General features: G+C 58.8%; 1 long non-coding RNA gene across 2 annotated transcripts in view; it reads right to left on the minus strand.

Moving 5' to 3' along the window:
- The window catches only part of LOC113217794 (uncharacterized), a 42,653-nt gene extending 30,749 nt beyond the window's left edge, over nt 1–11,904 (minus strand). Inside the window, exons 1-3 of one of the 2 annotated variants that reach the window (XR_008011733.1) lie at nt 11,832–11,904; nt 11,558–11,745; nt 3,754–3,883 (exon numbers count right to left, since the gene is read on the minus strand). This is a non-coding gene — a long non-coding RNA (uncharacterized LOC113217794). Of the gene's footprint in view, nt 1–3,753; nt 3,884–11,557; nt 11,763–11,831 lie in introns of both variants that reach the window. The other variant, XR_008011734.1, reaches the window with a different exon arrangement.
- Between the last annotated feature and the right edge of the window lie 282 nt (nt 11,905–12,186).

Genomic DNA, 12,186 nt, shown 5'->3' on the forward strand with positions numbered 1-12,186 from the left:
GGGGGCTGATCCACACATCCACACAGAGCGCGGGGTCACAATAGCCCCCTTGTTCTCTCGACCCGGAGGACCCGGAGCGGAGCGACCCCGCCGGGAGACCCAGGGCCCTGCTGGCCTGGGGCCCCACCCCACCCTGTCCTGCCCTGCCCGGAGGACCTCTTGCGTGGACAGAAAGAATTGTCCCACACCGTCGCCGTTCTCCTGAAAGCCGAACCAGCTGTGTATTTTTTTTTTCATCCCAACCTTCAACCCCCTTTGGCCGCCGGGTCCAGGAGAATCCCCCCGCCGGATTATTACTTCTTTCTTATCAAGAACTCTTTTCCGCCCCGTCCAGGTCAGGACCTTCATGCGCGCGACTGCAGCCTCTCGGGGCGTAAGGAATGCGGGCTCGGCCATGCGCGCGGGGTGCACAGGGTGCACACGGCGGCGGTGACGACAGATAACCGTCCGCGATGACGTCGTCGCCGTCGCCGCCCAGGGCCCCGGACACCATATACCCCCGATACAACGACCGCGGCGGCAGCCAGCCAGACACGGGGCGCAAATAACATAATCGCCTTGCTCATATCGGCCGAGGCAGCGGGCAGCGTGTCCGGGCGGGTGCGCAAAAATCATCATTTCGCCTGCTAATTACGAAGGCAAAACCGTGGCGACAGGCAGGGGGCTCCTGCTGTTCCTGCGCGCCCGCGCCGAGCTTATCCGCCGCCCGAATCAAGCCACGTGGAGGCCCCTACGACGTACGTACGCACGCACCGACCGACCCGTCGACTTGTTTTGACGACTGACTGACCCGGGCAAAGGCATATGGAGGCCCCCCTTCAATTATTGTTATGGCTCTCTACGGCTTCCGAAGAAGCGATAGAGCAGGCGGGATGGATCGGCCGCTTCCCTTCCCCATAGCCCGGGCAGCAATCGGAATACTAACGATATGACAACGGGGGCCGCTCGTGGCCAGGCCGCTCCGTGCGCTCGCCCAGGAGCCAGATGGGGCCTCGGCCGTACATCCAGCCTTGTGATAGGTCTTCTCCAGCCTCGATTCCAGTTATCGTCGCCCCCGTCCAGGGGACCGGCCGACCGGCCGACCGACCCCTGGCCGTGATAAAATCGCACGGACATCGGCGGCACCCCTCCCCCCTCCCCCAACACACACAGACACACAGGTGTACGTGTGGCAGCAGCAGCTACCGACCCACTCCGAAACAAGCGGCCTCACATTCAATCTTATTTTCGTCATCACTTTGCGAGACACGAACCCCACATGGGATGGGGGTAATTTCCCCGATGAGGGAGGTGCTGCTCGCCACCTGCGCGGCGGTGCGGCGAGTTCACGTTGTCAGTGCCGAATATCGTGTCTCAGCCTCGTCGTGGGAAGGCCACCACGTACAGTCCGTCTTGGACGCAGATTTTCTCTGAATAATTTCTTTATAAGTCATCCAGCCCCGTGACGGCGGCGGGGGACTCTGACTCCAGGAGGGCTCCAGGTGGATGGCGCGGCGGCGGCCCCCGGGTCTCTGGACGTCCACAAGAAAGGGCCGTCGTCGTGCGTGTCCCCGACCAGCCTTAATCCGAGATCCGCGGACAATCGGAATAGACTTTGTTATGAAAAAAAAAGGCCACACGAATTCCCGCTCCGATAAAAGGGAATAGAAACCGTGTCGGGTCACCCCGACCCCGTCCTCTCCCACGCACATCACCGCGGCCATGTGTGCCCCTGCTGCTGCAACATGCAACATCCTGCAGAAATCTCCTCCCGCGCTTCGTTTCCCCTTCCCCATACCCAAAGAGAAAAGAAGACAAAAAAAGTGAGTGTAAAAGAAATTCATCACTCAGAGTGCGCTTTGACTGACCGATGCTGATGGTCATTAGGGCGCCAGCCGCCTCGGAGTAAAATATCAGACGGCGCAATGGACACATCAGCAGCACTAATTACTCGCAAAAGTTTCGGGCGCGATAGAAACAAAAAGCGCACTGCTCCGCCACACTCCATCAACACATCGGGCGGCAACCGAGCATAATCGCGGCCATTACGGAGTTGGCCCAACTGAAGTTGAACGGAGAGAACGCACCTTGAAGCGTGACTGGCCGGGGCGGGGCAGAACGGGCAGAGGAGGACCCGCGGCACACCGCACCGTGACCGATGGACCGAACATCGTTACAGTATTTGGTCTAGGGTCCGGACACTTTTACCTTCAGACTATTTCAACATCTTTGCCAGAAAATTGAAATAGGGTCACCCGCACGCCGCACACACGAGTGAGGGCACGCAATGTCTGGGATTTATTTCCGCAGTGTCGGCGGCTGGGGGTGCATTTTCGTCCACCTGATCCCTCCTGCTCGCACATTCCCCTCCCCCACCTCCCCCGGCCCCTCCTGCCCTGGCTGCAGTATTATGACGGGATGCTAGGAAATGGGCAAGCCAAAGGCCCGCCACGCCACGCTACGCCACGCCGGGCCAACAGGGAAGGCGAGGGGTGGCCGTGCAGGCCTCCGCCACATGGCGTCGGGAACATAATGATGGTCAGCAGGTAGCCCGGGCTGCTGGCCGACCTGCCCGGCCCCCGCCCGCCCGCCGGCCCCAGATGGCGTCACTGCACCTGCGACCTGCTGCTGCTGCTGCACCTGATGCGACACAGCAGATTGCTCCTCCTCGGGCCGAGCTGCTGGCCGAGTTTGGGCGAGAAGCGAAACCAACCCATCCAGGGCGGCGGCGGTGGCGGCCGGCGGCGTCCCCCTTGCTCTCCCCTTTTAGTGCGGGGGCGGGGGCCGAGCCGGGCCGCCGAGGCTGGCTGTCGTGTTCCAAACCGTTTAACTTTCAGACGGCTCTTTCTAACGACGCGGAGACCGCACAAGCATGGAGCGACGACGCTTGAAAGAGATGCACTGGCTTGCAGACCAGCACTACTACCACTACTACAACTATACGGCTTTTCCAGGTTTGGGAGGGCGAAAAAAATTAAGAAAAGATAATACATGATGCTGCACAGACCGAGTGACAGCTCACACAACAGGTAGTCTCCTTTACTACGAGGAGCGGGGCGTTTGGCATGCTATGGGGCAGCAGCAGCAGCCAGGCCTGACCATATCGCCTGGGGCCATCGCCCATGCCCACCACTATAAACTAGCCAAATAAATAAGAAGGAAAACGGCCGAAGGACGAGGAGGGGAGGAGGACCCTTGGGATCCACAGGCCCGATGGCCAAGGGTTTCTTCGGTCGGTCAGCTGCACCGCGTTGGACCGTCGTCGGGACCCTTTCAGCACGACGGGGCCGTAATGGCCCGCCTTACCGGGAAGGGGACAGGTCCATAGCCGCCCCTGGGAGCGGTGGAGATGCTCCCGGCTGCGCGGCTGCGCGGTCCCCGTCGCGTCGGTCGGTCCTCCTCCGTAGCAGCAGCGGCGGCGGAGCGCCCGAGGGTAGGCCGCCCGGTGCACCGCGGCGCGAGGCGGGCTGGCCTGACCCGCTCGGGTGGAATCAACGCGGCGTTCCTCGCCCGCCCCCCTGGCCCGCCCCGCGCGCTCTAGCAGGGGGGTGATCAATTGCTGGTCACGCCCACCGCGTGACCGGTACGTGACGGGCCGTCACCGCCGCGTCACCCGGCCGGCCAAGACGTGCCTGAGCAAGCCGGGCGATACAGGAGGACGACGGCGGGGGCCTTGTGATCGGGGGCGATCGGCACGGCGAGCGGAGCACCTGCGGTGGCAGCGCGGGCACACTGGAAAAACAAATAATGCGACAACTGTTGGTGTTGCCTTACCTGGTGCACTTTCCCTCAGAAGATGTTTCTTGCGGAGTGCATCCAAAAAACGCTTTCTGCTGAGACAGCATGGAAGAAACGTGTGGACAGCGTCGGGCCATGGCCATGGTGGTCAGCGCAGAGTTTTACACTGGAAAAATCAAATAAAAATACAAAAGGTCAAAATTTGAATCAAGCTAAAACGGGCCGGCGATGAGCTGAGCCGGTGGTGTTGTATACCCATCGGTGTAGCAAACCAACATGAGCTACACACACCGGTCGTGACGCGGCCGCAGTCGCCTCGGCTCCTCGCACCTATTGAATAACTTGACCTCCCCGCCCCGCCGCGCGTGGCCCGGCCCGGCCTGGCGCCGCCGTGTACCCGCCGCGCGTCCTCGACAAGAGCGGCGCGCTCGCGGCTCCCGCTCCACGGCGTCGGCATGACCGCGTTTTTTGGCGGGCAAAGTGATTTCTTCGTCAGCAGCATATTAATTTTATAGGTGCGAATCGAGTCGCCGGGCCGGGGAGGTGACCTACAGCTCCGCGTACACGTTTTACGGCCGGGTGCGAAGGGGCCCCGCCGGGGCCGCGTGCGGGGCGCGGGACCGTTTCCGGAGGTGACCCGCGCGTCCGCGGCCCCTCCCTAGCGTCCCCCCGCTAATGGACAGCGCGAGGCAGCCGCGCCGCCGCCGCCTCGCCATTCAATGAGAAAGTCGAAGATTCTCATTGGCCACAATAGTTTGTAAAGAGTAACGATCATAATGCGGACGACGACAACAATATAACATTTTTATTTATCTTTTATCTGCGCGAGCGCGAAAACTATTGCACTGCCTTGCTTTTTCACACCGCTATGCCAATCCAGGACGCAGGGTGGCGGTGGTGGGTACTACCCACCGGTCAGGTCTTAAAATGTTGCGCGCTGCGGGCCGCGCGCCCGTGTGGTATGGAGCCAGGTCGGTCCGCGAGATGGATCGTCCGCGTTCGAAACTGGGCTTATAAACCCCTCCGGGGCCGCGGGCCGACGGGCCTGACCAGGCAGGATGACGGATAAACCGCACGTTTCACGACCATTTTCACGAGTCGCGCGCTTTTATACATGCAAGCTGCGCCCCGCCGCCGGCCCGCCGCTCGCGCACGGACAGAAAGTCGTACTACACACTTCGCCCGGCTCCGCTTCCCGCTCGCTCGCGAGTTGTAGACCATTTTTCTGCGAAATGTCCCAAGTGTGCGCCAGCAACGTGAGCGCCGCAGCCCCGCGCGCCGCCTTCTTTAAGTGTCACTAATAACAACCCTCCAACAGGGCCAAAGTCACACCCGCTCGAGCAGAGCGCATGTAGACATTCTTGAGCAGCTCGGACCGCTGCTCGAGTGCACCGCGTATTCACCGTACTCGGTACTCGCAGTAGCCAGTGCATGCCCCCCCCCCTCTTTTACCAACCGTCCCCATCACCCGCGGCGGACCGTTTCAATCCGTCACTGATTTTTCCACTCTCAGCCGTCTATAAATATACAATGAGGGGCCTACCTACCTACCTGGCGGCGGGGCCGACTCCAGGAGCTCCCCCCGCGATCGGTTTCGATGGATGAAGTCGTCTCATGTCAAAAACCCCTCTCCTTGTTTTCAATTAACTTGTCCCCGAGCCACTTGGCTTTTTTTGGCCCTGCTTGCCCGCGCTGCTCCGGCCCTGCTGAGGCGGGGGCGTAAGTACGGACGCGATGGACACCGCCGCCGTCAGGGGGTTGATGACTTTGAGGCGGAGGCGCCGGGCCAGCAGCAGCAGCAGTAGTGCACAGGAGCGCGCAGAGCAGCCTCCCGATCCCGCCTCCAGATACCCGGCCGTTAGCGGGGTCCAGATACCATCGCCCGGGCCCCGGACGGCCCGCGAGGAGCCCGGCGCGATTTGTAGCAGTTAGCGCCGCGCGACTCCCGGACCTGCTGGGCATGGGCGGGAAGGGTCGCCAGATCCGGTAATTAGAAAGGGTTTTAGGGGCTGTTGGGGTCGCCGACGACGGGGATGTGCTAGCGGGAGAACGTTAGGAAGAGCCGACGAGGAGGCTCGTGGCCGGCGTCAACGACTTGAGGACGCCGACGAGTAGAGGACACCGACGCCAAGAGGGTGCCGACGCCTAGAGGAAGTCGACGCCTAGAGGAGGCCAAAGCCTAGATGAGGCCGACGCCCAGAGGAGGCCGACTCCTAGAGGACGCCGACGCCTAGAGGACGCTGACCGCGGGCTCGGGTCCCGTTGACCGGCCGCCGCAGCCCCGCGGCCGCAGCGCGCACCATCGTGCGGCGGGGCGATCCGAATCGTCATAAAACTGCTGCGCTGGCCCTTTTAGACCAGGCGCCAGAGATAAACTAATAGCTCATCGCTAAGTGAGCGCGATCGGCGCTGGGGAAGCAACCAGCTTCTATAAGACAAGCTGCAAAAAGGACTGAGAGCCGCAGCTGCGGGTGCGGGCGGGGGCGCGCGGGGGGCCTCTGCTCCACCACCACGCGGGCAACCGCCGCGCCACCATGAGCAAGACGGGGCAATTTGAGGAGCAAGGCAACAATGCTGAGACCAGCCAGCGGGGGCACCCGCGGTGCAGCAGGGCCGCGCAGCCACGGCCGGGCAGAAGCAGCAGCAGCAGCAGCGAGTGCTGGCTAACAACATCGCCAGGTCCAATCGCTCCTCCTCCCCGCCGTTGCCCTTTGAGACCATCGGCCGGGCCAGCATCCAGGTCAGGCCGTGTGCCACCGCGCTGACCCAGCAGCAGAGCGCCCACCGCCGCCCGCGCAGAGACGCGGAGCTTCGTTCTAGAAACTGACGAGACAACCCAAACACTGCAGCATTAATAACTTCGGAGCTGCCGACGCGGGACTCGAACCTCGCGAGATGCAGCAGCAGCAGCGGGGGCTGCAGGAGCCGGTGCAGGTCGTGCGCCTAATGTGCAGCGGTGGCGCCCCGGCGGGGGCCGCGCCGGCGCCCGCGCGCCCGCCGAGCCGGGGCTCACGGCGCAACGCCACAGCAACGTGATATGTCGCAATTTGGTTCGAATTTATCGATCACGATAGCGAATCGTGAAGAGTTTGGCCCGCGGCGCGCTACTGTTGCAGCGGCCGCGGTGGCGCCAGCGGCTGCTGCAGCGGCAGCTCTGTCGCGCACCTTCCACGGAATGCCCTGCCCTTCCCTCCTCACCCGCCGAATAACGTGTATAACGAACGGGGGCGGCGGGCCGGGCCGGCCGCGCCAGGGCCGCATGCACGCCGCGCCGCCGGCCGTGAAATTGATCCGCTTTATACGGCCAATTACCCGGCGTGGCATTACGGACGTGTTTACTCTTCGGACGAGAGGCGCGCGCGCGCATGCTGCTCAAGTACAGATTATCAAGAAATTACCGTTCGCCCACCCATCCAAATAAAGCGCCAAAGATATATGCGTTCTGTACACAGAGATCAACCCAGGTGTGTGAACGTTGCACACTTGTAGGAGATGTATGAACGCAATTTGTACACACATGTGTTACTTTAAGGGAAAAATTGAAAAATCTCACAAGATTACTCCCCAAAGTGTACGAATGCGGGCATTCACGACACACCTGTAAGTGTGCGATATTCACACACTTTGCGTTGACAGTGTACACTCTCGTAAAATAAAACTTTACGCTGCTGGCTGCGCGTTTCACCTTTTCTCTCTTTTTTCTGCTTTTAATGCTTTTTTCGTGTTCGACAGCTCAATGACCATAGAGTGACCACACCGCAGTGGTGGTAGAGTGACCGACCGCAAGAGAGCAAACGCCTCGGCGACCGCAGCGCCACGCCCCGCCACGCCCGCTGACCACAGCGTCACGCTCCAGATGATTGGGCACGGCACCACCTCGACCACCACCACACTACCACACCACCACGACCAGCAGCGGGCGCGCGTTGCCACGCCACCCCCGCGAGCACACCTGCGCCCGCCTGCCACAGCACCCTCTCTGTACTGCTCGCTCCGTGCCAGTCGGTGCCGGCCGTCCCATCAGATACCCGTGTCCACTCCAACAACAATGCCACCTTGTCATATGCAGATCGGCCGTGCGCAGCACGCTCCACCGTCATTCGTGCATTCAAGTCCCCCGCTGAGCCCCCCGCGCGCCCCCGCCCGACCGTCGGCCAGACGAATCATCAACCCGGATGATCCAGCGACGACGCCCAAGCATTCATATGAGAAAACGTGTTCAGCCTCGCGTTACTAATGTGTCATTTCCTACATTTTTGGGATGAATACTGAACCGGGGTAAATAGAATTATTGTACGAAAATTTATAATTTCGATCGCCTTTACATTTTCGAACACAGATAAATTTAAAATAATCCGTGGTAAAAAGATCAAGATCGCCAGGCTCACCGTTGCTTAAAAGCGGACCATTAGTTTACCAACTATACGGTCGCGGACGTGCGCAGGTCGGTTCCCACGAAGAGCAGGCCGTGCCTCAATTCCGCGTCCTCTGCCTCTGAGCGTGATAGTAATAAATACTTACAGCCAACCTCCACGGCCCACATATCGTGAGAGATGGACCCCGATCTCCTTACGACCTCGTATGGCACTTATTGGTCAAACGGTCATGCTGTAAAACACTCCATAAAACATTCATTTGAACATCGCACACACGCGTACGAGTACGTATGGCCTTTTTTCGGGCGAAATGCAACAAACATGAAAATGGCCATTCGTACGTGCGAGATTGCAATAGGACCGTAATTGTTTTCTAATTCACTCTCGTGCGTATGGTTGGCGTCTGCACCGAGTGTCACATAAACTTTCGTCAAACAGGAATGGTATCTTTCCGTTTGGCCATACATAGCGAGCTATGGGATCTCCACAACGCATAAATATGGGAAAAAACTAGAAGCAACCCGCAAGGACCCTCCACGGTTACCCGAGATAAAGAACGACGGACGAGTGAAAAAAACTGTTTGTGGACGGAAACTGAGAGGTGTGCCTTCTTCCTCTTACCCCTAACGAAGTGGGTCAGTGGGGATTATTCTAGAGGAAAAAATTACCGGACAAGGAGTGAGAGAAAAAAAGGAAAAAAACTCATCGGCATGCGAAGACGCGAGAGCGAGACGACAATAAGGGATGGACGCAGTCGCGTAAAGCAGGACACGATTCGATCGCAGCAAAGCTGGCAAAGACTTGACTATTTGAACAAAAATAAAAAAGTTCCCAGTGCAGATGGCCAACGGCGAAGAATGGTCCCGCGAAAATCAATAATAGACGAGCGAAACCAAAGGTAAATCAAGGCAAGAAGGCTTGGCCGCGCACCTCCCTCACCCCCCGGGCCGGCGGCATTCCCACGGACAGCAGCCGCGCGGGGTCAGGACGTTTTTTTAATGTTTGGCTGACCCCAGGTAAAAAGACCGTCTGGGGTGGCAGGGCGGCGGCCTCGGCGGCGGCGTTGGGGTGCCGTGTGGACACAGATGCTTTTTTCTTCTCACGCGGTCCAGGATGTAACGGGAAGCAGGCGGGTCATACGCGCCCAGACGCCATATGGGCCGGCATCGGGAAGTAGGTCATCGGGATTAAAATCTACGAATCTTATTTGCTCTCCGCCTATCGCCCCCCGAAGAACCCCCAGGACCGGACGGAAGTAAGGGCCCCCCGGACCACTCCTATTTTTTTCCCCCTGGGATACCATACCGGTGGTTAGTTTTTGAGGCAACATTATCCGGAACGAGGGCAAAATGAAAAAAAAAAACAAACAAAAAAAACAACCAGAAATTGCAATAACGCAAGGTCCACATAGTTATTGGCCATCACTCTCGCGACGCGAAACGGATAGCCTGAGCTGGACGTTGGGCCCCTCATCCATTGCATTTCTTTTACGATTGCATGGGGTCGAGGGTATGAAAAATTGTTGATGGGATATGCCGGGAATGAACGAACGAGAACATCCCCCCCCCTCCCTCCCCCAACCCACTCTCCCCGCTAGCGCACCAATGTGCACTTCGGTCTGAGCGAGGGTCACTTGCGAGCCGAGTCGTCAATTTGCGTCATGAAAATCATGCCATTACAATGCGGAGCGATTCACTCTTTTTTCTTCTTCACTCCTCTCCGCGCCCCTCCCCTCTCCCGTGCCTCTCTTTTACTTTTGTTTTCGCACACCGAGCAGCGCGCGCAGATGCACGGCGCAGTCCACGCACACACTCACACACAAAAAGTGAACCATTTACGTCTCTTCTTTTCCCACTTTTTACCCCCCCCCTCTCTCTCGGGGTGTTCATTAATATTCCCGGTGTTGGACTGCTGCGAGAGATGCCCGCCTGCTCTTGCGCCTTGCCCCGCGCGCTGTCCGCGAGCACCGTGACTTATTTTTACGACGACGACGATGCGGAAAAGCGTCGGCGTGCGGCTAAGAGATGCCGGCAGCGGCGTGCGCGGGGAGCAGCAGAGGCCGACCAGGGCTCCGGGGGAGGACGAGCCGAAAGCCCCAAGTGACCACCATCGTCGTCGTCATCATCATCATCCTGCTCGTCCTGCTCCGCGCCGAATTCTAATCACGCACATCCCCTTCCGGCGGCCCTGGCCGGCCGGCGGCGCGGGTGGGTCGGACCAAGAGGACGGGGTAAAGGGCTGGGGCTCCCTCTCGAGCGCAGCCCAGGTGTGTGCAGACTCTCATCCAGTGAGCTTCCGGCGGCAAGGACTCAACGCGCGCCCCGCGCTCGCCTCTCGCTCCCAAAAGGGGCCGACCTGGAGAGCTGCGGAGAGGAAAAGAGGGGGGGGGAGGCTCTGGTCTAGGTCTCTTCACCCCTTCCGGTCTGCCTGTGGCACTTCATCACCATCACCGACGACGGCGACCGTGAAGAAGACCGACGCGACCAGTCCGAGCGTACACCTTCACAGCCGAAAAAAGGAGGGGGGGGGGGGAAGCAAGGTGAAGACTTTTCGGTCACCCCTTTTGCACACGTTTCCCCTCTTGGCCGCGCTTGCATTGTCCCGATCCCCCCTTCCTCCCTTCAATTTAATCCCCCCCCCCCCCGTTTTCTTTTTTTTACCTGGGCACCCCCTACGGACCCCACTACCCCCCTCACCTCCCTATCTGCGACGGTGTGTATAGATTATAAAAAATATCAAGCATATAAAAAGTCCGCTACCCCCCGGAGCCGTTTTTTTTTCTTTTCCTTCTCACGTGGCCCGCTCTTACAATGCCGACGGGGCAGTCCTGGGCAGCCGTGAGGTGACCCACCCCGTCTATCACGATACGACGAGATGGTCCACACCATAATACAGCATCAGCCCGGTATCAATGATCTCTCGTCACAGCGGACGCGACGCGGCGGCAGCAGCCGCAGCCGCACGACTTCCCAGAACGAACTGCATCCATCTGTGAAAATGACAGCAGGTTGCGAAACACACTACGAGCCTCTCTTCTCTAACCCTCTTGCTGCTGCCAATTTCTGAAAGGGTCGCGCGATTCCATTACGTCAATCCGACCTGCTGCACTGCTGCACACAGCGTCCAGACGGCGGCCCGGCGGCCGTTGCCGTGGGAATACGTGCCGATAACTGCATGTCCCAGCAGTTTTAATGGCATCAATATTTTGCCCCGACCTGTCCCCTAGAGGCGGGCAGCGCAATTAGGAGGGGAAGGGGGGGGGGCACACGTACAAAATACAGAGCTTCAAATTATTTTCAAAAGCAAAAATTTAAAAAAAACGAGGAAAAGTACACTGCAACGGTCAAGTCCAAGTGACCTACACCGGTTGGGGTCGCAACCTCCCTAGAGCGTCTCGTCGTAAAGTGGTACATGCATAACTAGGAAATTGTTTTTTAGGGGTGCAGAAACTGCATTCGTCTCACCTCTTTTTCACCACGGCGCACACATACGTGATGATCCTGCAGTGCCGCCAGTGCCAATAAGAATGCAGCGGCCACCCGATAAGGATCTCCCTAAGGATCTTGGACGGCCAGAGGACGGCCCCGTGCAGGACGCTTGCAGGATGCGAATGAGCCCTTTTGTTCAGCAGCAGGCGTGACCCCCCTGCGACCTGCTCCTCCAAACACACTTTATTAATCGATAAGCATCGAAATGTATTTTTACGTACCACGACGTAGAGCAGCTGCGGTAACTTACCTTTTTTTCTGTAGGAAATGCACAAAGTTGCTTTTCGGTGAACCACAGAAGGACCCGCGATTAAAAAGACCTGTAAAACAAAAATGCAGTGGGTAATTTAAACAGACATCTGCACGAAAACTTACCGTTCGCACAGTTGTTTTTAAACAGTCTTTTCTACGCGTTAAGAAAAGCAGACATCATACGAAGACAATGGTGCCCTTGGCTTCTTGCCTCTATTTTCTGTAAACAACGAGAACCTCGTCCAGTGCAGCGGTCCGATTGCTTCGTGCATCGCCGAGCACGCACTGCAGCCTACACGGAAATAAACAGAAGTACTGATTGTGCAAGGATAAGTGTAGGTGAGTCGAGCCAG

Source organism: Frankliniella occidentalis, unplaced genomic scaffold (genome assembly GCF_000697945.3).
Source record: "Frankliniella occidentalis isolate FOCC.00 unplaced genomic scaffold, Focc_3.1 Scaffold205, whole genome shotgun sequence".
NCBI classification, from domain to species: Eukaryota; Metazoa; Arthropoda; class Insecta; order Thysanoptera; family Thripidae; genus Frankliniella; species Frankliniella occidentalis.